Below are 24660 nucleotides of genomic sequence, written 5' to 3' on the forward strand. Positions count from 1 at the left end.
TGATTTTAAATTCTGAAGAAAGTACGCACCAGTCCAAGGACTCGATGCATTTATAAATCCTAAATTAGAGGATATTTTGATTTGCTTAAGATCTTTTAAAATAATTTTATGATTTTTAAAAAATTTTCATACAGACATGGAAGATATACTGGTCATGTCTACACACCATGACCCCCCTCCAGCTCTTCCTTGGGTTGGCCCATCTCTCTCTTTTATTCTATTAAAATCTTAACTGATGTTGTGGACAGTAACTCTAGTAGGATTTTACTGTTAGAATATTCTGTTTAAGCAGAATCACTACTTTTAACGTGTTTTCTCTTTTTGTTTTAAACGTTCCCCTCTGTGACGTTTCCTTTCTGACACCAGCAAGGAAAGAACCCCACACAGCCAAGGGAGAAAGAACTGGAAGGCAGAGCCACAACTGAATACGGAGCAGCTTACTGTGGGTCCCATGCATGAGAGGCAGCATTGGTCACAAGGGTGAGGGGTCCACCATCTGTCTGATAAGTCAACTCAGCATGCCAAGTGTTATTAACAGGGAGATGGGAAAATTGCCTACTTTTAGGGGGGCTCTGCCTGACCCTTTCTCAATGCCTGGCAAATACTCCAAGGTCTTTTCTTCGGCATGAAATACCATCAACCCGCCTCCCTTGAAAGTGCCCCTTTCTTACAGCACAAGGAACTCTCTTTTATAAGCAGTGATGATTAGCATATTCCAGCTGTCTCTGAGGATGAGACCTAGGCGTGTCACTGGATAGTGCAAAGCATCTTTTATTTCTTGCTAAAATTTACCCAAAGCCAGAGGGATATGTGATCAGCAATGAGGTTAGCTGCTGCTGAGTTGGGGATCACAGTTGAATTACAAGGTTGGCTATGAGATCTGCAGCCCCACCCAGCTGCACACCCACACTGGCAGTCACACAGACATGTGTGTAGGTATCTAGAAACAGTTTTGAATTAATAGAGCATATGGAATTTTAGCATTTGGAAGAAGTTGTGTGTTCAATGTGTTTGATTAATAGGCAAACTCCATTCTATCTGCTCCTTTCTTGACAATAATCTATGGTTTTCTTCTTTAAAAATGTCACCCAGGGGCAGCTAGAGAGATGATCAGTGATCAAGGTGATCCGCTGGTCTTCCAGAGATCCCATGTTCGGATCCTCATAGGGTGGCTCACAGCCACCTCACAACTTCAGCTCCAGGGACTCCAACCTTTTCTGTCCACTGTGAGCCTGAACACTTGAGGCACACACACATACACATGCAAATAAATAAAAATAAATTTTAAAAAGCATAATGAATATCTTTATGAGATGACGATGTCAGTAGCTATTCATTAAATACCAGTGTGTCAGATATTGGAGTGGAGGGGGAAAGCAGTTGTTAAACACTATCACAAACCACACTACTATGGCCATTAAAAAAATAGTTCCTGAGTTTAAAAAACTTCCATATGATTTAATTTAGGATTTTTTAAAACCTTCTTTTTCTTTTGGCAAGAATGTAGGTTGTAATTTATAAATTACTACAGCTTAACATTTAAAATTAATTATGAACTGAAAAAAATCTAAAGTACAACCTGGGTTACCACATACTAACTAAGACTAATTATGGAAATTAAAAACCAGAGAAAATACAAGAAGTCTATTAAGAAAGGTATATACTATACATCACAATTTCCCTTCAAAATATCACAGAGTACATATGGCATAAATTAGCACAGGCTACCTAGAAAGCAGAGCTGGGGACAATTATTATACACCAGTACTTCACTGGGTAAATTCAATGTTCATAAAACTAGTTGCCTACAGGTATTTCCAACCCCTGCCCACACCCCTAAACACAAACCCTGCCATGAGTACTGTTTCCTGAGAAGATGTCTGGAGAGCAAGTCTGCAGGTCTTGTCCCTTGGGATCAGTAACACAGGAAGAAATTAATGGCTTTACTTTTCGGGCTGTTACATGTTTCTTCTGTCTCTCTTGGTCAAGGTTCAGGACATGAGCACTAATGTCATAGTTTTGTATTATGTTACCTGGTTATGTGATCATCAGTGGAAATTCAGATGACCTGTCCCATGGAGTGAATTCATTGAGTTAGACAGAAAGCAGATATATTTGTTGAAAATTGTCTTATGGCAGGAGTCACAGAGGAATGTCTAAGTCTGGAAGTCACTCTGGGGATTAGGAGAGAGTTAGTATTAAGTTGAAAGGTGTGATGGTTTGTATATGCTTGGCCCAAGGAGTGGCACTATTTGGAGGTGTGGCTTGTTGGAGTAGGTGTGTCAATGTGGGTGTGGGCTTTAAGAACTTCATGCTAGCTGCCTGAAAGCCAGTATTCTTCTAGCAGTGTTCAGATGAAGATGTAGAACTCTCAGCTCCTCCTGCACCATGCCTGCCTGGACACTGCCATGTTCCCACCTTCATGATAATAGACTGAACCTCTGAACCTGCAAGGCAGCCCCAATTAAATGGTATCTTTTAGAAGACTTCATGGTGTCTATTCACAGCAGTAAAACCCTATACTAACCAAGACAAAAGGTGACAGTGGATGCTCCCAGGGTTCAGTCCTGAAAGGAGATAGGCCTGGGAGTCAGATGGAATCATGAGTCATGTGGCTGGCTTATCTATGGAATGTTATTCATTTTGTAGAAATTCAACTTGCACATATCCTTGACATTATTCTAATGTTGCTATCTAATATCTACTACATACTGAGCAAAGATAGGCAGAAGTACAGATGCATATTCATGTGTTGTTGTTAAGAGTTTAGCTAGATAATCAAGAACTTGGAAAAGGGTTAGAAGGCCAGCAATCAGAAGAGCAGGAGTGAGTTTGAAAGGATCCCCCTGTGAGGCTACTTCCTTTGCATGTTAATGAGCACTGGAGAATCCATCTTTATAATTGGGGAGATGAGGGGCTAGAGAGATAACTGTGGCTAACAGAACATGTTACTCGTGTGGAGGTCCTCACCACACACATGGTGGGTCAAAACCACCCATACCTCCAGGTCCAGGGGACCCCATGTCATCTTCTGACTTCCACAAACACCAAGCCTGAATGTGGTGCACATATTTACAGATAGGAAGAAGTTCACATGAACAAAACTTAAAAGTAAAAATATTTTTAATTTAATTAGAAAGATAAAATGGGTTGTTTTTTTATTGGACAGTTCCATTCTTCGGCTTTGTTCAGTATGTGTGTGTGTGTGTGTGTGTGTGTGTGTGTGTGTGTGTGTGTGTGTGTGTGTGTGTGCGTGTGTGTGTATAACATAAGATTACCACCAGTGTATACCATTGCCAAAGCTGTTAACACTACTGCTGAGTGCCTAACCTACTGGCAGTGGGGAAACAAGGAGTCCTTAGCAAACCACTTTCTCCAGGGTGTACAAACCAAACCTTGCTGGCAAATTAATTGCATTTAATGTGTTCCATTCTAAAGAAATTGGAGATTTGCAATAGATGTATTTTGAAGATAGAATTGCCTATCTTTACTGCAATTCTTCTGCCACAGAATTATTTGTCTTACTCATTTTATTCTACACATATATGATCAAGAGACTTGTTTGAAAGGGCAAAAAAAGGCATCGATGAGCACACATTGATAGGATGAATGAACCTCCCCACATTACTCACCACTCAGAAGTAAGCTGCTCTAACTGAAAAGAGATATGGCTTACTAGGAATATATGCATCTGGGAATTAAGAGTTAGAATGTAGGAGTTCTCAAAATAACACATAGGAACCCATCTCAGGAGTCCTGTTTCCTGTCACTGGATCAGTCAGTTCTGCTCTCCTGTGGATCTCAGACACCAAGGCAGATGACACAAGAGCCTATGGCTCCCTCAGTGTATACAGCAATGACCCCACCTGGCCCCTGTGGAGTTCTTATGTCACTAGGAGGAAAATATGCAAAAGAAAAGAAAGAAGCTGAGGATCTGGTTGACATGACTGCCTGGTGATGAAAGAGAAGCCAGCAGTGAGGCTCGGGTGGATTCTCCAAGATGCCTCTTAATACTTTCCTGCCTAATAGATAAATCATCAGAAAAACTGCAGCTATGGCAACAGCAACAAGGGCAGCCTGACTGAAGACAAGATCTTTTGGAAATGAGAATTTGGATTACTCTACCAGGTGAAGAATCAACTAGCAGAGATCCTGGCTATCAGCCAGGCAAATAAACCAGTGATATCAGAAACAGGAAGTCATCTATGTATATAGTGACCAAATGAAGAAGCAAGAGCCATCATGTATATTCCAACTATTCAGTTTGAAGCCTTGCCATATAGCAACCATTCATTATTTTCCTTCATTTTTACCTCTACCTGTTGGTACTCATTGGTGGCAGTTACCCTCATAACTTAGCCTTTTGGTATTCTATGGAATTGTGACAGGATTTGAAGAACAGTTAGCATAGCCTGCAGCAAATTCATGACTTCAGGAATGCAATCTGCTTTGGGAATGGGGTAAGAATTTTGATACTTTCAAGTAGGATAGCTATGTATTTTTTTTTTTTTTGGAAGTATATGTTTAAAGTCATTCTTATTATGGTAGGAAAGATCATATGTGTGAGAAGGGTTAATATGGAAACATTTTGGCTCCTCTGCTCTTAATCCATGTGTTATTACACACTGTGTACTGGGGGAGACAGGGCCCTCAACACTTCCTTTGCAGTTGACATAATGTTTTTCTGTATCAGTAGGGGTCACTATAGGAACATTGAGGATAACGAGGGCTTTTCTTCACAGTTCCAATGTGCTTCCAGATGCTTCTCCTCAGTGCTGATGAAGGGTTGCCAATAGCACATATGGAAGACATCTAATGGTACATGCATCCATTGGGCTCCAGTGGCAATCCTGGGAATGGCTTCCTGTCAAGTATTACTGGCACTCCTGTGAGCAGATCCCTAAGATGTTTTGTAATCACTATATCTTTACAGTTGTGGCCTCATCCCTTAAGGAGAATTTTTCTTGCTTTTAATGTTTTACTATTTAATTCTGTGCATTTTAAGAGACTTTTAGTTATTTTAGTTTTTTAACACTCATTTCTTTTGAAATAATAACATAATTATATTTCTTCTTTTCTCTTTCCTCACTCCACCCCCTTTGCTTGCTCTCAAATTCATGGCCTCTTTTTCTTTAATTATTGTTATGCAGACACAGTCTCTCTCTCTCTCTCTCTCTCTCTCTCTCTCTCTCTCTCTCTCTCTCTCTCTCTCTCTCTCTCTCTCTCTCTCTCTCTCTCCTAAATACATAAACACACCCTTTTCAGTACATAAAATGTTATCCGTAGGCATATGATCTCAGATAACCGAACCAGGGCTCTTCCCTGTGGAAGACCATGTCTCCACTCTCAGTTTTCCCCAGGTGTCTACGGTTTGACATTGTTGCCTAAACAAGCCTCAAACAGTGATGACACGCTAACATGGAAGGGGGAAAAACTCAAAGGGACCCAACCCCAGGAATTTCTTTTTATTCCTCTCCACTGTGGCCACCTATCTGCTGGTCTCAGACCACTGGCACCATGGAATGGTATTCCAGTTTGGACTGCAAAGTCTTTTACCAGTTTTAGCTCTGTACTCTGGAGGAGTTTTTGATTATGCAATAACCTTCCATTAGTTTGGCCTGGGGAAGCCATTAGATCTCTTTGCTCGACAATAAGTTCTATTCCTTTCTCTAGTGAAGTCTGAATCCCAGACTCAGAGAGAGGACCTCTACCCAACTGTATTTCTTTACTGAGTATTCTTTCTCCACCTAGTATTACATATGCTCCTTAGTGAGCCATAGTTTGTTCTGTCTGTAATCCTTAAATCATACTTTCCCTGCACTAATTATTGTATTTTTCCATTTCATTCAATATTAATATCCTGTAAGAGATTTAGATTTGTATGGTTTACATATTTTCTTTCAAAAAAAATCAATAGACAGTAGTCTACCTTTGAGTTCAGTTGGTAGTCTAGGATACGAACCATAACTTACAAATACAGTAGTACCAAACAATTAAAACATCTATGTCAGAATCACAAGCTGACTGACCAGTAATCTGTTTGATATTTTATCCAAAAGAGAGAAGCCTGCAGTTCTTGCACCATTTCTAATTAGAATCAAGAGTTAAGCTTTGGGGTTTTTAAGAAGTTTCACTGTTGACTGGAAGGATTGGAGAATGGCATCTCCTCGGGTCATCAACAGGCTTAAACATCTAGCTTAAATTCTTCCTTAAATCATTTTCTAGAGCTCAGACAAGTAGGAAATGGGTGGTCGGTCGGTACTCTGATAACAGAGCAGAGGTTTTTCAGAGGAGCAGCAGTTGAGAAAGAAGTGGAGCACAGGCTGCGATGCTGTTCACTCTGAGATCTAACAGTGCATTCCATTCACCCCTTCCTTTATATTGTTTTATTTAATTAATGAGCACACTCGTATAAAGAATGCAAAAAGGGCTTGACTCTAACTCTACTGAGCATTGGCTTATAAATTCATTACAGAGGTTTATGGAGAATCAAAGTGTTCTGATGCAGATGTTAGATTTTTTTCTTTTACTGAAAATGGATTTTTTTTTAATACAGTATGTTCCGGCTATGAATTCCTCTCCCCCTACTCCTAGTTCCTCCCACCACCCTTTGCCTCTGGATCCACCCTCTGTCTCTCTTTACAAAACAAGCAGGCATCTAAGGAATAATAATAACGATAAAACAAAATAAGATAAATAGAAAAATAAATGAATTTAAATATGACAAAACAACCAAGTAAGAAAAAGAAGCCATTTTTCAGTACCAGTACTGACTGGATACTTTAGTCTCCTGCCTGCTTTATCTAACACCCGCCGGAAAGGCCACTGACTGCCTGAAACTCACAAACCTACTCAATTTTGCAAGCAAAATTTCACCTAAGCAAGAAACAGATGAACAACAACAGCTCCCTCCCCCTCCCACAGTGCATAGTTCTACAGTGTTTCATTTTTCTGAGTTGGGAATTAGACCACTTCAGAATTAACCCCTCAGGAACAACAACAAATGGCCGTTGGCAAACAGATATTACAATCCCAGAATTTGGCAAGCAAAAATATGTCCATGTCTATGCAGACGCTTTGTCAAATACAACCCGGACAAGAGCTCAACCTAGAGAGCATACAGTTCATGAATCACACAGACTTGCTTTGCCTCCATCCAATTTCAGCCCAGGCATGTCCATTCTTTGTTTCAAAGATTTCTTTCTTTCCTTAGTTAACGTTAACATGCTCCCTGCCCCCACCCCTGCTGCCAGGAGTCTGTCTGAAAGTCCCGCCAAGTCTTCCAGTCTTTTCCCATTAATGTCTCTGGGGCTGGGGGATTGGGGACTGGGGATGGGGGGTTGGAATAGAGGGAATATTGGTGCCTTTCAATGTACTTAGGCAGAACCCGGAAGTTCTTGCTGGAAGTTTGGGGCATTGGTACTCCAGATGTTTTAAATGAAGCCCTTAAAGTTTTCAGATAATCCTCTAGGTAAATTCTGCACTTTCACTTTGATTTTGTCCTATTTTTGTGTCGCCAGTCTTGGCCCTTGTACCCTACTTCCTGTAGATATCCTGGGTTAGCTTTCGAACTGATGATCCTTAGGGGATCTCCACCCTACGCTTCGAAACTGCATTGGTCACCACTTACCAACTGTCCTGTGGTTAATGAGGTTTTAGCCTCTGAGGATCAAAGGTGTCAAACTCCAGAAGTTTGAACCAGCATAAACAAACAAACAAAGATAAACCAAAGATCTGGGTGGAGGTAATCTATGAACTCCAAGCCTTTGAGCTCAAGCTGAGTGCAAAGGCACTTCTCATTTTTATTATTAAAGCAAGCAAAACACAAGGTGCCGTTTATAGCTAACTTAAACATATTCAAGTACAGTGAGGAAATACATGTGGTATTGTGTTTTATCATCTTTGCTCATGTAAAATGAGACAAGAATACTCCTCCCAGACCTTTGCATTTCCCACTGAGACAATGGAGACATGCCAGAGCCTTTCTTTCATGTGTTTGCTTTCAAATGCAGTCACTGACCATAGCTCACACAGTTCTCTCTAGAAGGCCACGTGGGAAGAACATTTCAATTCTGCCCCTTCCATAGTTCACAGTATGTTCACAGCTTTCTTATGCGGGTACCCATCATACATAATTTCAGAAAGTGCCTGTGGATGGGACCTGGAGAGATTGCTTGCTTAAGAGGACTTGCTGCTATAGCCCAGGGCCAGGGTTTGGTTCTCAGCACCAAATTCTGGTGGCTCACAGCTGTCTATAACTCCCATTCCAGGAGATCCAATGCCCTCTTCAGGATTCCTCATTCACTCTGCACACGTGTGCATAGCATTCGTCCACACACATAGGCTCTCGTCTATATGCATAAAATGAAGAAGAAATCTTTTAAAAATGCATATAAATGGAGAATACACAAAAGGACAGGATAGAATGCAGTGGGAAAAGTTAGGGGCCAGTGAAGTTATAGAAGTGAAGTTATAATACTGAAATTATAACAGCTGGGTTCAGGGAACTAGAAGGGTGAGAAATAATTAGATTAGGAATATATTTTGAAGTTAATGTCAACAGAACTTCTAGCTGATAGTATAGGGAATGAAAGCAAAGACTTAAAAGACTAGATGACACAGAACTCTATGTAGCCCAGGCTGGTTTGGAATTATTGTGATCCTCTGCCTTTGCCTCCCAAGATGATAGACATGCCTCACTGTGACCTGATAGGCATATTGGACCGGGGGCAGATCAAGAATTTGATTTAGATATATTAAACTTGAATGTATTGTATTCCTTCGAAGGGAGTCATTGAAAAGGCAGCTGGATACAAGCATGTGGAATTTGGGAGACATCAAGCTAGGTTACATAGTGTGGCATCCGTTGTAATGATGATATATAAAGTCACTGGGCAGGAAGAGATTGCCTGGGGTAGAAGAATTATGAAAAGTTGAGTTCAGAAGCAAGTCAACATCTAATCTTTTAAAACAGTTGGAGACAATGACTGTAAACTAGGAGGAAAATCTTTTGTTTTTTTCTTAAAGAAAAATGTTGTAAAGTTTGCTTGTTGAGAATGGCAAGAATTGAGCCATTGTCATCCTCAGATGTGTGATTTTGGGAGAGCAGTGAATGTCTGACCACAGAAATGAGGAATGAGTAAATAACTTTAAGAATAAGGATTGGTAAATATGGCAGTAGGTGTAGGGGTGCCAGGATTATTTTTAATGAAGGTATTAATGATATGCATGCAGCAACAAACATGTTCTATAATACCTGGACTTTAAATGTGATTTGAGGACACTGCCAGACTTTCATTCACCAAAAATAGATGAGCTATGTGTCAGGGTGCTATGTAGTTTTTTGTTGACATCTTCATTGAAATCATTGTAGCATTGAGTATGAAGAGTTCCAGATTCTCCCTTATCAGACAAATATAAATAACTTCCCCAGGCTTGCTCTGCCTTAGACAGAATCCCAGGAACCCAGGCCTGAGGCGGGAGTGGCAGTTCCTACATGCTGTGTGACAGGCTCTATGTGATGGATGGGTGGCAGTTGATGAATGGCTCATGCAGATCCACCTCAGCTGACTCACTCTAGAGAGATTAATCGCTGTAGATTTTACAGACGTCTTTCAAGACAGACACATTTCTGCTTATCTGTCTTGTGCTCATCACACAAAAAAATCAGGTACTTTGCAACTTGTCATAATATATAAAAGGACATAAAGCGTTTCCATGCCAGCCAAGGATGCTTTCAGTTTTTTGTTTTTTTTTTTGTTTTTTTTTGTTTTTTTTTTTTTAGTTCCTTTTTGTAGCCTCAGAGCAAACAGAATTGTTCCAGTGTAGCATGGCAGGTACATTCTCATTGTAAATTATCCTTAGACCTAAAAGTAAAAACTAAAATAAGAAGTTTTAAAGACCAGCAGACCAGCATAAATCATTTTAAAAGCATAGCCATTATCAAAGTATCAATACTGGCCTTTGTGTCTGCTGTTCCTTAGAGGATAGCACAGTGCTGAACTACATTGAGTTTAATACATTTTTATTAAATAAAATAGTGTATGGATGAAATGTATAGTATCTTATGAAAATTTAAAGAAAACTTTAAAAATATTGATATTTTCTTAGAAGAAACAATATTGAGGTATCTATATACACAGATATATACTATTTATACACTAGTTGACATTTGAATAGAGGCTATTCTGTGAAAGCATTGGAATTAATTGTTCTATAAACTTTATCTCACTTAATTTTGATAGCATTTTTGTTATCATTTTACATAAGATAAAATTAGGCATGGAGCCAAAGCTGACATAGCTACTTCCAAGCTCCTGAGGTTCTTAACAGTGATATTGGATACAATTTGAGAGTCTTATATGTTAAAACTCCATTCATTTCATAATATCTGACAGTAGAAATTTTCAGAATTTTAAAATGTTTTGTACATAATATTTGGTTTTAAGTCACGGGGAGAAAACACTGGAAAGAGTTAGAGAAGAAGTAATAAAGATGAATAACAATGAAACAAAGTTACTTATTGTAGACACAAAGAAGTAAATGGTTCTCCCCTTGCAAAATAATGCTATTTTTTCAATTAGTGATTTTTGACTCCATCTTCTAGTTTGGTTATATTTCTAGCATAGTTATAAAACATAATAACTGACTTTGAAACAACTTTAGCCAACTTCCATGTTAGGCGTTTTATATGCATTGTTTCAGTTGATCTTCATTCATATGCCTACGTATTGCTACAATGTTGCTTAAAAGCCAATAAAATAAGGGAGGCAGTACACTAAGATGTTAATAATTGTCTGTGTGGTGCTGAGTTTGACTAGTCATGGTATCATAGCAACCACCAACACTGGACCTGCCTAACTCTCCAGATAGCATTTCAAGGTCCTTTACCACACGATCTCAGCAAAAATTCCAAGAGGTAACATAAGTCAGATAAAAGGCTAGAAATATCCCGAGTTGAGAAAAACTGTACTCATTTCATGTAAAGAGTTATTGAAAACCTTTTACAAAATAATTTTACATGTAATCAAAGAACCTCACGAGAAGCAAATTCTCAGTTACATACCTGTGTGCTTATGTGTTGATACACACATGCAAGGGCTGAGAGGAAGATGGCATTTCTAGTCTTCCAGCAGAAATGAACCAGGCCATTACCTTGATTAATTTATTTATTCATTCACTTTACATCTTGGTTGCTGCCCCCCTCTCGTTTTCTCCTTAGCACAGTCCCACCCCCCTCTTTTCCTCTGATGGGTAGAGGCCTGGCCACTGGGTATCCCCCAACCCTGGCACATGAAGTCCTTGCAGGACTAGACACATCCTGTCCCATTGTGTCCAGACAAGGCAGGCAAGCCAGAGAAATAGATTCCACAGACCAGCAATAGCTTTAGGGACAGTCCTCCCTTCAATTGCTGGGGGACCTTCATGAAGGCCAAGCTGCATATCTCCTACATTTGTGCTGGGGACCTTGGTCCAGTTCCTGAATTGCTCTTCAGTTGGTGGTTCGATCTCTTGACTCTATTCATCTTCCTATCCCCTTCCGGGCTCTAGATCATTCTTAAAGAGCATTCTTTTTGTCACATGTATGTATAAATACAATCTGTATAGATTCAAAGTGTAAAACTAGATGTTTTGATCTATTTGTACATTGAGGAATGATTGCACCAAATGAAGCTGACTGGCATATCCATCTTCACATCATGTTGTGGACTGGATTGTAAATGTCCCCAAAGGCTTATCTGTTAACTTGGTCACTGGCCCGTGTACTTACTGGGGAGTTCTGGAGTATTTAGAAGCCATTTGCTCCCTAGCAGAAGGAAGGAGTCTCTGGGGGACTATGCTGAAACATACTGATAGCTATGGCCGTCCCTCCCCCTGCTTCCTAGTTACTTAGTGAGTAGTTTCCTCTATCCTACCTCTCTACCCCAAGACAGCTTGCCATGGGCCCCCAAAACAAAAGGCCAACCAACCATGCACTGAGACCTTGGAATCCATGAGCTAAAATAAATTTCAACTCAAAGGCTCCTTGTCACAGTGATTAACATGCATGCTCACTTTTCTGTATTAAGAGCTGCTCTTAGTAAAATTGATGCATGCATTATTATCTGCAGCTTCACAGTATGTGTCAGTCTTGATATTATCTATCTAACAGCTGCAAGTTCATATCCAACCAAGTTGTCCTCATTTCCCCTATATAAGCCTTTGGAAGGCACTCCTCTATTTTTTTAATGGGGTTTACTCTATTAGATTCTTCATGTAAGTGAGATCCTATGAAATTTTTCAGTTTATTTTTAAATCTAGATTGTTTCATTTCACACAGAGTCTTCCATGGCTTATCAACATGTTTTTCTTCTTTCAAGGTTGAGTAATGTGTGTGTGTGTGTGCACATGTGTGCACATGTGTGTGTGTGCACATGTGTGCACATGTATGCGTGCATGTGTGTGTGCATGTGTGGGCATGTATATATGGTGTGTATGCATGTGTGTGAATATATGTGTGCATCTGTGTATGCATGTGTGTGAATATATGTGTGCATCTGTGTATGCATGTGTGTCTCTGTGTGAGTGTGTTAGTGTGTGTATGTATGTGTATGCATGTGTGTCTGAGTGGATCTATGCATGTGTGTATGTGAGTATATATATATATATATATATATATATATATATGTATGTATGTATATATATACATATATACATATACATCATATACATATACATATATGCAGGTGTGTGAGTGTGTTTATGCATGCATGTATATATGTGTACACATGTGTGCATGTGTGTATGCATATGTGTGCATGTGTACACATAGGCGTGTGTATGTACATGTGTGAATGGATTGTGTGAGTGTGTATACATATGTGTATATATGTGTTGTGCATGTGTGTATGAGTGCATGTGAGCATGTATGTATGCATGTGTATGTGCCTGTGTGTCTAACTGGGTCTGTGCATGTGTGTGAGTATATATATACATATATATATATATATATATATATATATATATATATGTATATATATACACATATATATATGTGTGTATATATATATATACATATATATATGTATATATGCATGTGTGCGTGCATGTGAGTGTGAGTGTGTATGCATGTGTGTGTGCATGTGTGTGCATGTGCATGTGTGTGAGTTTGTGTGAGTGTATGTGTGTGAATGTGTTTGTGCATGTATGTATGCATGTATGCATGCATGTGTATATACTGTGTGTGAGATATTTGCTTTTTTACCCACTCGCAGGATTTACTTTGCTATTTAAATGATGGACACCACAGTGAGTACAGGAGCAGTTACTGCTGTATGACAGTGTTCTTAATTCTTTTAGATATACACTTCAAAGTGGAATTGCTATATCATATGGAACCTCTATTTTTAAGTTTTCATGTTTGTTTTGTTTTGGTTTTTTGTGGCGCCTCCAAACATTTTTCCATAATGGCTTTATCAATTTACATTTTCACCAACAATGAGAAAGGATTCCCTCAAGAAAATCTTTTAAATGCACAGACTATATAAAAGTTAAATAGTTCTTATGGCTAAATTTGGTTGCCAACTTGACTTCATTTGGAATCGACTAAAACCCAAGCTGCTAGGCACTCCTGTGAGAGATTTTCTTAATCAGATTATTTGATGCAGGAAGCTCCACCCTAAATCTGGGTCACACCCTCTGTCAGCTGTCCAAATAAAAGGACACAGAAGAACGCTTATTGCTTGCTTGCCCTAACTCTCTCTGGCAAGTTCATTAGTCCTGTTGCCGCTGGTATTAAATTCATGTTCTTTAGGATTCTAATACAGATAGATGACCAGTGGTTCCCTGACACCCCAGCACCAGACTGAGTCTGCAAACACCCAGCCTTGGAGACTGAACAAATACCAGATGTTCTTTTTCTGTCATGAGATAGCCACTGTTGCACTGTTGGACGAATTGGACCACATTCTATAAGCCAATCTAATAAATCATACATATATATATATTCTATCAGTTCTGTTCTTTCAGAAAACCCTGATTATACAGTACTATCATTCTCTGAAAGATATTTTAAGACAGTAAAAAGACAAAACAGGTGAGATCAAATCATATCAAAGCACATACCCATTGTGGATAATACTTTGAAAAAATTTTTAAGCAAGTAATCCATTAGAAAAATGAGAAAAGGTATTTTGCCTTTGTTTGCCAAGCCAAATGAAGCTTGACTATGCATGCATGCGCGCACGCACACACACACACACACACACACACTCACACAGTGACCCATCACTGCAATTAGTCACCTGAAATGCACATATGTTGTTACTTAGAGACATGAAATTATGTTTACAAGAGTATTACAATTTTACAATGTGATAAACCCATAAACAATCTAAAGAGTTTTATCATAATAGATCCTCAACAACAGAGTAGGTGAATCAGTATGCTGTAGCCACACAGGGAGACTTTACATGCATGGTAATGAACTGTAATTACACACACTAACATGGATGGATCTTACAAAATAGCACATGTCTATGTCTAGATGAAATAGAGAATAAAGTGAAATTAGTCTGTGTTGTTAGAAATCAGGCTGGTGAAGGCACGTGGGGCAGGGAGTGATAAGAACGCTTGAGAAGGCCGTGTGATTATATTCACTACTTACGCATATTTATATAGCGACAATTTGGAGTTTTGGGTTTCTTTTAGAAACACAGAAATATTGTAAGAATATGTTTTCATCTTAATTCCAGGTGTGGGACATGAGGCTGCTTCATATTGTCTACAGAAGCTGACTTTGGTTTGCCTCGTGCTCTGACAGAGGTGTGATTTTGCCAGTGGGAGAGAGTTTCTACAATTGTGTGACAGCTGGAATTCTGGGGAATTTTCAGAGGGTGTATAAGTGCTAGGGCCCTGAGAGGTGGGGTGGATGGTTGGTTTGTTGCTGAAGGTTGTTGTTGGTTGTGGTTTGTTGAGTAGTCATGTACAAATAAGAAACAAGAAAAAGAAACTTGCCTAACGAACTGGATATCTCTAATCAGCAGGAAGTAGTTTGGCTGATTTCATCCAAGTGTTCCTCTTTTTTTCATCTTATAACATGTCTTACATTCATGTCTTTTTCATTTTTTTCCACTTTGGGATGTATATTCTAAATATGGTGATATGGTTGAGGAATTTATAAAATATCAAGTCAAAAGTGCCTTCCTTGTAGCCCGGTTCTGTGTTCTACAACACCTATATTGGGTTCTCAGTATGGTACTCTGTATTTCCTAGAAGACATTTGGAATTCTGAGAGCATCTTCACATGAGGTTACTAGGTATGATAAATATTGTTGTCTTCCACTTTTACTTGCAGCTTACACATACACCCATACACACACACATATACTCACACATGCACTCATATACATACACATACATACTACACACACATATCACACAACACATATACACATAAATATACACATAGAAACACATACATGCATACACTATACACACACATAAATACACATACCACACACACATATAAACATATACCACACACCACACACTTACATATGCCACACACACATACACACCATACAAATATACACACACATGTACACATACCACACACATAGACACACATACACACAAAACATACATACACACATACACATAGACACACATACATACAAACCACACACTCATAGATATACATACACACATCGCACACACATACATACACATATTCCACACACACTGCAGCTCTTAGTGATTTAGTCTTCTCCATTTTTATTTTGAGGTTAATAAGGATTTTGTTTTTCCATTTTGTTGTCAATGTTCCTAGTTTTGTTTTTGCCACCTGTTTTAACATTAGAATTTTGGAAAATACAAAAAGTATACTATCACTAAATTACAAGCTTTTCAAAATGCCATGGTATATTCTAAGTCAGTTTCCAGATTATATAGTCATCAAAAACAAGTGGCTGATTGGCACCCAACTAAGTCATTCTCAACCTCTGCTGGGTAGGGCAGGGTGGGCTTGGCTTTACATAAAATTCTTTGTTTCTGGTTTTTATTCTATGGGCTGGGAAAGCCTATGAGGGACTGCAGCCAGTTGGCTTTAAATTGTATCCAATATTTATTGCTAGTAACCTGAACACAGACTTGGCCAGGAATTAAACTCTACCGAAATGTAACAAGAGCTGGGCATGGTGGTGCCTGTATTTAATCTCAGCATAAGAAATGCAGAGGCAGGAGGATCTCTGTAAGTTTGAGAGCAATCTGATCTAGATCAAGTTTCAGGAGTGCCAGAACTACATAGAGAGACCCTGTCTCAAAACAAAGAAGCAAATAATATCATCAACAACAACAACAAACAAAGGGAACTTTGTGTAAATCCAGGTACCCTGAAGTGAAGCATCCACTCTGTCTGAAACTTAGAACAGATCAGCTCTTCAGTAGAATATATCTTCCTTATTTCTAAAAATATTTGCTTTACAGTCTGGGAAAATAGGAATCAAAGATGCAATCTTAAATATTTCTTTTAAAAACAGAAACATAGGGATTGTACATGCTAGGAAATTCTCTCTATTACTGAGATACACCCTCAGATATCATTTAAATTATATTTATAATAACTTTATTTGTTCTTTGACAATTTCTTATATACACATATATAAGTATATGTACATATATGTATGTGTGTATTTTATATATATATATATACATACACATTAGTGATATATATATAGTGATATATATATAGTGATATATATATATATATATATATATACACATCATTCCAATATCCTACTCTCCCTCCAATTCCCTAGAGACATTTCCCACATATCTCCTTCCATACTTTTAAATCTGTTATCTATCTATCTATCTATCTATCTATCTATCCATTTATACATAAATTTATAAATATTTAGCTGACTGAGTCCAATTATTCCCTGTATAAAAGTCTGTTCCAAATATTGCTTCTGTAGTGCTCTAGAGCCATCACTAGATGTTCTTGGGTCTTTAGGGTATATATCATGTTTTAAAATTGTATTAATAGGCCTTTAGAGCACTAAGCAAATAGACACAGTTTTGACTAGTATCCTTTGAAAGGGCTAAAATCAATGACACCAGAGCTACACAAACTGCTTAGTTATAACTTCTAAATGTTGTCTCTTGTTAATAACATTGGTAAAGTTTGGCTCTCGATTTTAGTCTGGCTAGACAATGGAAGCAAGAGAGCCATCTGCTTTATGTACTTCAAATATTGGTTTCATTGGATCCAAGTCCCAGATAACCTCTAAAGCACCTTCAAGGGAACATTGCATATATTCTGAAAGTCATGATGTACCATCATCATATTTACTAAGTAAACTATATAAATAATAGTGTCTAAGAATCAGTCACACAGAACAGTTCGGAAGGTCATGGTTCTCACATTAACTCTCATTAATGACTAGAGAGGAATAGCAGGAAGAGAATAGGGCGCAGTGCACCTGAGCCTAAGCCAAAACTCACACGTGGACTGACCGGAAAGAATAATCACTGAGCGAGCAGTCTGCCTGACCACTGTAGGATTTGGGGACTGTGGGACAGTGAGGTATCTCTCTGCAGTGTAGTTGTGTCTGTGCCACTTTAAGTGCTTCGGGTTGAAGAGAAATGGCTTGCATGTGTATAGAACCCTGCAGAACAGCTCCGTGGAAGGTTTTGCTTTAAATGCTGGTGGGTCTTCTAGATCATCTCTGAAAAACCAGCTATGTAGATTAAAAATCCTAAAATCCTGAAGTTCAGAAGTCCAGTTATCTATGCACAATCTTCTCTTTATAGATGACACTATCCATTCTCTACAGATTGTCAAAGACCTGCTAATTATGGCCACCTTGGAAAGAACTGTGTGCACCTAAGGAGAGCCTACAACTCTTTGAAATTACTGTCTGTATGATGAGAAATTTCACGATTCATAGGCTTTAAGTAATCCTAATGTGATTTTGGGGGAAACTGGATAATCAAGTCACTAGAAGTACAGTTAATTTCATTTATATTGCTGGATGCAAGGAAGAGCTAGAACACCCATTGAAAACGAGGAAAGATAAACTTGCTAAGCCTGACAGCAGAGAAACCCCACATACAGCAAGGACCATAGTGTGATGTTTTAGAGTTAGAGATGTGTGCAAAACATGAATTTGCATGAAACAAATAATAACAAGTATCCCTTGTTCTTTATCTGTCCTAAAGGAGTTATTTCTCTTCTTCAGAATTACGTTTGAAATCCCATTAAAAGCCTTCTTTGTTCTTTGGTGATTGGCAAGTGTGTGTTTCTGCATCCCAGATCATTCACATCCCTGGCTTTCCTCCTCCAATTTATCCATAACACTTAGATGCCCTTCTCCCCTACCCACCTGCTCTCACCTACTCTCTTCCCTATAGCATCATTAGAGGGGAAATCAGGGTTTTAACAGAACATGAAGTGTTTGTTCATGGTCTCTACCAAGCCCTGATCACTTGCTGTTTAGTAATGGTGTCTATTGTGGTCAGCACTTGCAGAGGTGAACCCTCTGTGGAGGGCAGGTTAGGCACTACAGCAGGGGTAGTTCTTCTAAAAGCATTCTGGTATGCCGGATGGTTAGGCTCTTCTTCATCTCTGAAAAAAAATAAATAAATAAAATCACTCAGAGCTGTTCACTAATGATAAAAAATAGATGATAGATAGATAGATAGATAGACAGACAGACAGACAGATAGATAGCAGATAAAGAATTGTGCAGAGGAAGACAAAAGAAACCCAGCTTTTCAGCCATGGTAACTATTCAGGTTTGGGCTACTTAGGTGGTGGAAATCCCGCGATATCTGGTAGTTTGCCTTCCCGGCCTGCATTTATCTAATGCAAATGGCCAGAAGCAAAGTCTTTACAAAAGCTAACAGTTTAGCATACCTTCAGGTATGGATTCATTCAGTGGGGGTGGGGGGTTGGGAGGGAGAAGAAAAAAATGTAAATGTCTTCTTTCAGTTGATGGCATTGGTGAGCTTTTGCAAGTCATCAGAGTGCAAGGAGTTCTGGAGGCTGCCAGCAGACTCATACACCCCTCTCCTATTCCCTACTAATTCACCGATCAACTAAATGATGAAATCAAAACTGTTCATTTAAGTAAAAAATACTATTGAAAGATAAAAAGCATATTTAATCCAGTCAACTTTAATTCATAAAGGCTCTTGAATGGAAATAGTCACATATTGTAGTATGATATTTTTAAGTAAAGAGGAATGTTTTGAGTAGATATAAATAGCAAGAAAGACTTTCATCATGATCTTCCTCTGCGTTTAGTTCATTGAACAGTTTGATTAAGAAAAAGTTAAGAGAAACAATAATAGTGTTCAAAATACATTGGCCAGCCATCTCTTACTAAATGCATTTCCTGCCACAGGAAGCAGAATGTACTCAGTAACAGAGACTTGGGTAAAAGTCAGATGAGTTTTCAGAGTGATGAACAGTGCCCTTGGCAAGAGGCTTGGTGATAAAGGATGGGCCACTGTAGCAGTGGAATTCTCCCAAAGCTAAATGCTTGAACAAGTCCTGAAATGTTTCTGCACTATTCACTGTGAGAAGTAGTAGCCAGAGGCATCACCTACCCTCCAGTTGTAAACACACACTTCCTTAGAGACAGGCTTGAAGCCCTTGACTGGCTAAAGTCTACCCAGGAGAAAGTTACTATATCCATCACAGATTGAAGATGTGGGCCTCACACAGCAATAATCAGAGATGCAGCCTTGGGTTGGAAGTGGATCCTGAGGGCTCAGACATCATCCACTGATTAAGTTGTTAATTGTTTCAAAACTTTCTGGGTTATTGGAGGAAGTAAAAACTTCAGGAAGTGAAACCTACTTGGAAAAAGTAGATCATTTAGACTGTGTCCTTGAAGGGTGAGCTCACTCTGTCTGTCTCTATCTCTCAGTATCTCTCTGTCTCTGTTTCCCAATCTCCAGATATATATGTATGTGTGTGTATATATTCATATGTACACACATATATTGATACACACATATATATGTATATACACACATATAGGTATATATGATGTGTATGATACATATAATATGATATATATGACACACACACATATATCATATGTATATATATATATGATAAACTCCTTTGTAGCTTTGTTCTACAGCATTCTTGCCGGTATTATGATCTGTCTCATTATTTCACCTAAAAAATCAGAGTTAAATGACCATGGATGGAAACCTCCTAAACCAAGAGTCAACCTTCTTTTCTTTAAGTTTATCTGTCTTGGGTGTTTTGTCACAGTAACTAAAATCTAATGAAATATTACCTGGTACTGTACAGACCCAGTGGCTTTGGTATAAACCTCTAGTTGTATTTCCTCTGCTCTTTTGGGGAAATAGACTTTCAGTTCTCATAATTGTTGGTGTGACACCCCAGTACATTTATCCCCCAGTCCTATGGCTGGGAAATGGCACATGCGTTCAGCCCTTGCAGCTCTGGGGAGTTTTAGGGTGTGTGTCTTCAGTACTGTGGGAGCTGACGTTTCCGTTGCTGCTTCCTCGGAGGGAACAGCAGCTTCTGCCTGCCGTATGTTCACTTAACACTGCATGCCAACTCGCATGCCATATCATGCCAGCCCAAAGCAAGTGTGTTCACCCGTCCTGTATTAGCGTCATTCCGCTTGCAATCGAATTAATAATTGGCTGTTTTCCTGCATCCTTTAAATATACACATAAGAGAGAGTTTGTAATGTTTATTAAGAGCTAATATTTCAACATGGACATTAGCAATGGGAAATTTGAATATCCAGAGTATTGATAAATCAGGGTAGGAAAATCTGAAGGATCTGTAAAGTTTTCCAAAGTTCTTTTAAATTAATAATCATTTCCAAATGAAAAATGCAAAACATTCTCTGAGATAAATGCTAGTTTTCTTTCATCTATCATGGAGAAGAAATAAGTTACAGTGTAGCCTATCCGGACATTTACAGTGTCCACCATTATAAAGCCTGCATCAAGGTTACCTTTCACTCCTTTAGATTGCTTTCATATACAGGAAGAACTGTGGAAGAATTACCAGTGGGTGGGTAAGGGGGACTTTTGGTATAGCATTGGAAATGTAAATGAGCTAAATACCTAATAAAAAATGGAAAAAAAAAAATAAAAACAAAACAAAAAAAAAAAAAAAAAAAAAGAATTACCAGAAGATGAACAAGTTTCAAGGAGTCTGATGGCCAGAACCTCCCCTGCTTTACCACCCTGTCCAAGTTACCCCTGGGAAAAGCTCTTCATTCCACTAAGGTCAGGCAGCACTGAGTACAGAGTGTGTGTTTTATCGCTCTGCATGTAATTAGGACCAATTTTCAATCTCAAATGGAGAAGTACAAAAGAAATGACAAACCATCTCAGACATGTTAATGTGCAAGGTTCTCAACATAGCTCAGATCACACAGGGTTCCAGGCTTCCGAATGGAACTGTGTTGAGGAACAATTAAAGACACTGCACTTTTTTATTTTAAATATCTATGAGCTATGTTTGCCTCTGTATAATAAATGTCATGGTTTCTTGATAGCTTAGCGGAGCTTGTGCTGCTGCTGCTCATTGGTGGGACTGGGACACCGCGTCAGCACTGCACTTCAGCCTCCTCACTCTGCTTTCCAGTGAAACCACAGCAGATTAGCATCCCCAGGTAATGCTGAATGCTAGTCTTTACACTAAAATGGTATAGATGGTTTGTGATAACCACGTTTATGTGAGGGGATTGGTGTCCAGAATATGCAAAGGACCTGTTCCAGCTAGACAAGAACTCAAATAAAGGCTAGGCCTATAACTCAGGGGTAGTGTTTGACTCCAGTGCAAGGACAGTTTGACTCCAAATGCATGAATTGAGTACTACTAAAAAAGAAAAGGAAGAAGTGTGTGGGGGAGAGACTCAATTAATAAATGGGATAACAAAATGAACAATTATGAAAAGGATGAACTACAAATGACCAGTAAACATGTGCACAAGTCCTCAGCCTCACTCTAGTCAGAATGGCAGCCATTAAGAAAACATTTAACAATAAATGTTGGCAAGGCTGTGGATAAGCAGGAAGTCTTACATACTTGAGGTGAAATATAAGTGAGTCCAGTCAGTATGGAAATTATTGTGAAGGTTCCTCAAAAGCCTACTATAAAGACCTGGTTGTATCCCTCCTGGAAATTTACTCAGAGATTCCAAGTCATTGTGGTACACAGATCCTTGCATATCAACATTTATTGTAGCACTATTTGCAATGGCTGTTCTGGGACAAATAGAAAAAGCAAATATACTCTACATACACAATCAAGTTTTTCTAGTCATAAAGAAGAATTTGCGTCATTTGTAGGAAAATGGATGCAACTAGAGATATTCATATGAAATGAGTTGAGCCAGCCTCAGAAAGACAAGTACTGCATGCCCCCCTGCACACACACTTGTAGTTCCTAGATCTGATATAGGCACATAAAATCACACATGTATATGTTATATGTACATCAGTAGGAAGCTCTCTAGAGAAACAAAGGGAGCTAACAGGAGTGGGGAGAGAGGGGAGGGGAGCACGAGGGAAAGATGCTGATCGTACAACAGACAGCTGCATAAGAGTGTCACTTTGTAGCGTAGCACATCTACAGTGAACACAGTAAAACAATATTAAAACACAAAAATGTGCTTAAATGTGTCATAAGTCAACATAAATGTTAAGAGATGCTAGACTGTATGAAATTACATTAGTCCCTGGAATTGTCTTCACAGGGAGACCAAATGGTAGAGACTAATTGCCTGAGCCACTTCGAATGAGGCCAGAACCAGCATGTTGTGAGGATCAATGTTGCGTTGACCAGGAGAGGCTGCTGGCCTTTTAAAACGCCAATATCTCTGATGTGTTGGAATATCTGTATCCTTCTGTGGCCAATAAAAGTATGTGATAGAGTTCACTGAACTGTCAACACTGTCTGTCCATTTGGGGAGGGGGGGGGATGGTAGCCAAGCACGTGACCAGGTCCCTGGGATGCTACTGAGCCACACGATCTATCACCCACTGCAATTTGCTGGTGCGTTAAAGGGAGTTGAGCACATCGCATCTGTCAATCTTCTGCAAGAATAACACTTCTTCCTCCTCTGCAGAAAAAAAAAAAAAGTGTGGAAATCCTTCCATCAGGCTATTTGCAAATCCCTCGCTTCTCCACGTCAGCTGCCCTTGGCTGCAAGAGAACCATAAAACATTTACTGCAAAGCCATGAAGAATCCATATGTCCATTTGATGTGTCAGGCCACCAAGAAGCCAGAGCTTGTGGGGTAGCATAAGGATATCTGAAGGTGACACATGCTGTCAGTTGGTGAACAGAAATGCAGAAGAGGATTCTGGCAGCCTCTATCTTGGCCTTGACAACTTGTGATGGTGACCAGGTGGGGTGTGTTATCTTAATAGTCTGGAGCTCTTGTGAATTATTTGCTGATAGATGTAAACAGCTGTTATTCTTGGTAATGGAAAGCAATTAGAAACATCTGTACTCTTGGCTATGAGTAATGCCTCCTATCCTCACTGCTCCCAAGTGCCAATTGGAAATAACTACATCATCGGGATGCGGTTGGCAATTCTACACTGCATTATGGGCTGATGATTAGTACTGAGCTGTGAAGAACAAGAGGTGAAGTGCGGGCGAAGGAAGCTTTACCTGGGGTTTACAAAGTGGGGTGGGGGTGGGGGGACGCTGAACGCTTTAATTGTGCTACAGAGAGCCAGCACTGCCTCTCTGGAAAGGGTACATTCACATCAGTTTCAGAGTTATCCCAGAGTAAAATAAAATCTATGGATCCTATTGGGAACAATGCTGGTTTAATCACTCAACAAGTTGGACACAGAGATTACGCATAGGTGACTAAGTGACGGGGGTGGGGGGTGAGGGACAGGGTCCATGTAGCCATTCAGTTGGTAGGACCTTTGGCGATCTGCTTCATCTCTTTGGTCTTTTCACAGAAGGATACAGATATTCTGCAACGTGAAGATGAATCCCACTCTACAAACTGACATGAGGCTCTAAGAAACTGCTCTATGAAAAAGGCTCTCAACTCTTTTATTTTTTCTACCGGTGTGATTTTGAACACCCACTTTCTGATTCACACTACAAAGCTCTGGGTTCAGCCTTGAGCAGAACAGCTTCTCCAACAGGGGTCAGGATTTAGCATACTATTCAACCAAGTTTATTTTATCCTCACAAAATTTCTTCTATCCCATCAGCTTCTTCTTTCTGCTTGTTTATGAAGTCATGCAGCACACACACATACATGCACACACACAGGCACACATATGCAAACACATGTACACACATGTACACACAGAGACACACTAATGCATATACATGCACACACATGCATATACACATAGGCACACATATGCAAACACATGTACACACATGAACACATACACACACATGCAAACCCAGGCACATGAAAACACACATACACTGCCAAGTTCAAATGCAATATTGCCTTTTCCCTTTAAATTTGTAGAAAATAGAGACCAGCTGTGACAGAGAGATCCAAGGGAAGTACATGTTTGTCAATGGATGAAACCTGAAGGAGGCATTGTGATGAGAAAGAAAATTTGAGATATTTTTTCTACTAGATAATGTTATTTTAGGCACCATAGTTTGTCAGGGAGGCTTTA

General features: G+C 39.2%; 1 long non-coding RNA gene across 1 annotated transcript; it reads left to right on the forward strand.

Moving 5' to 3' along the window:
- The first annotated feature begins 391 nt into the window (after positions 1–391).
- Gm33969 lies at positions 392–22927 on the forward strand. Its single transcript, XR_389367.1, has 3 exons — positions 392–480; positions 21543–21659; positions 22746–22927. It is a non-coding gene; the product is annotated as a predicted gene, 33969 (long non-coding RNA).
- Positions 22928–24660: the final 1733 nt, after the last annotated feature.

This window comes from Mus musculus, chromosome 5 (assembly GCF_000001635.26).
Source record: "Mus musculus strain C57BL/6J chromosome 5, GRCm38.p6 C57BL/6J".
NCBI classification, from domain to species: Eukaryota; Metazoa; Chordata; class Mammalia; order Rodentia; family Muridae; genus Mus; species Mus musculus.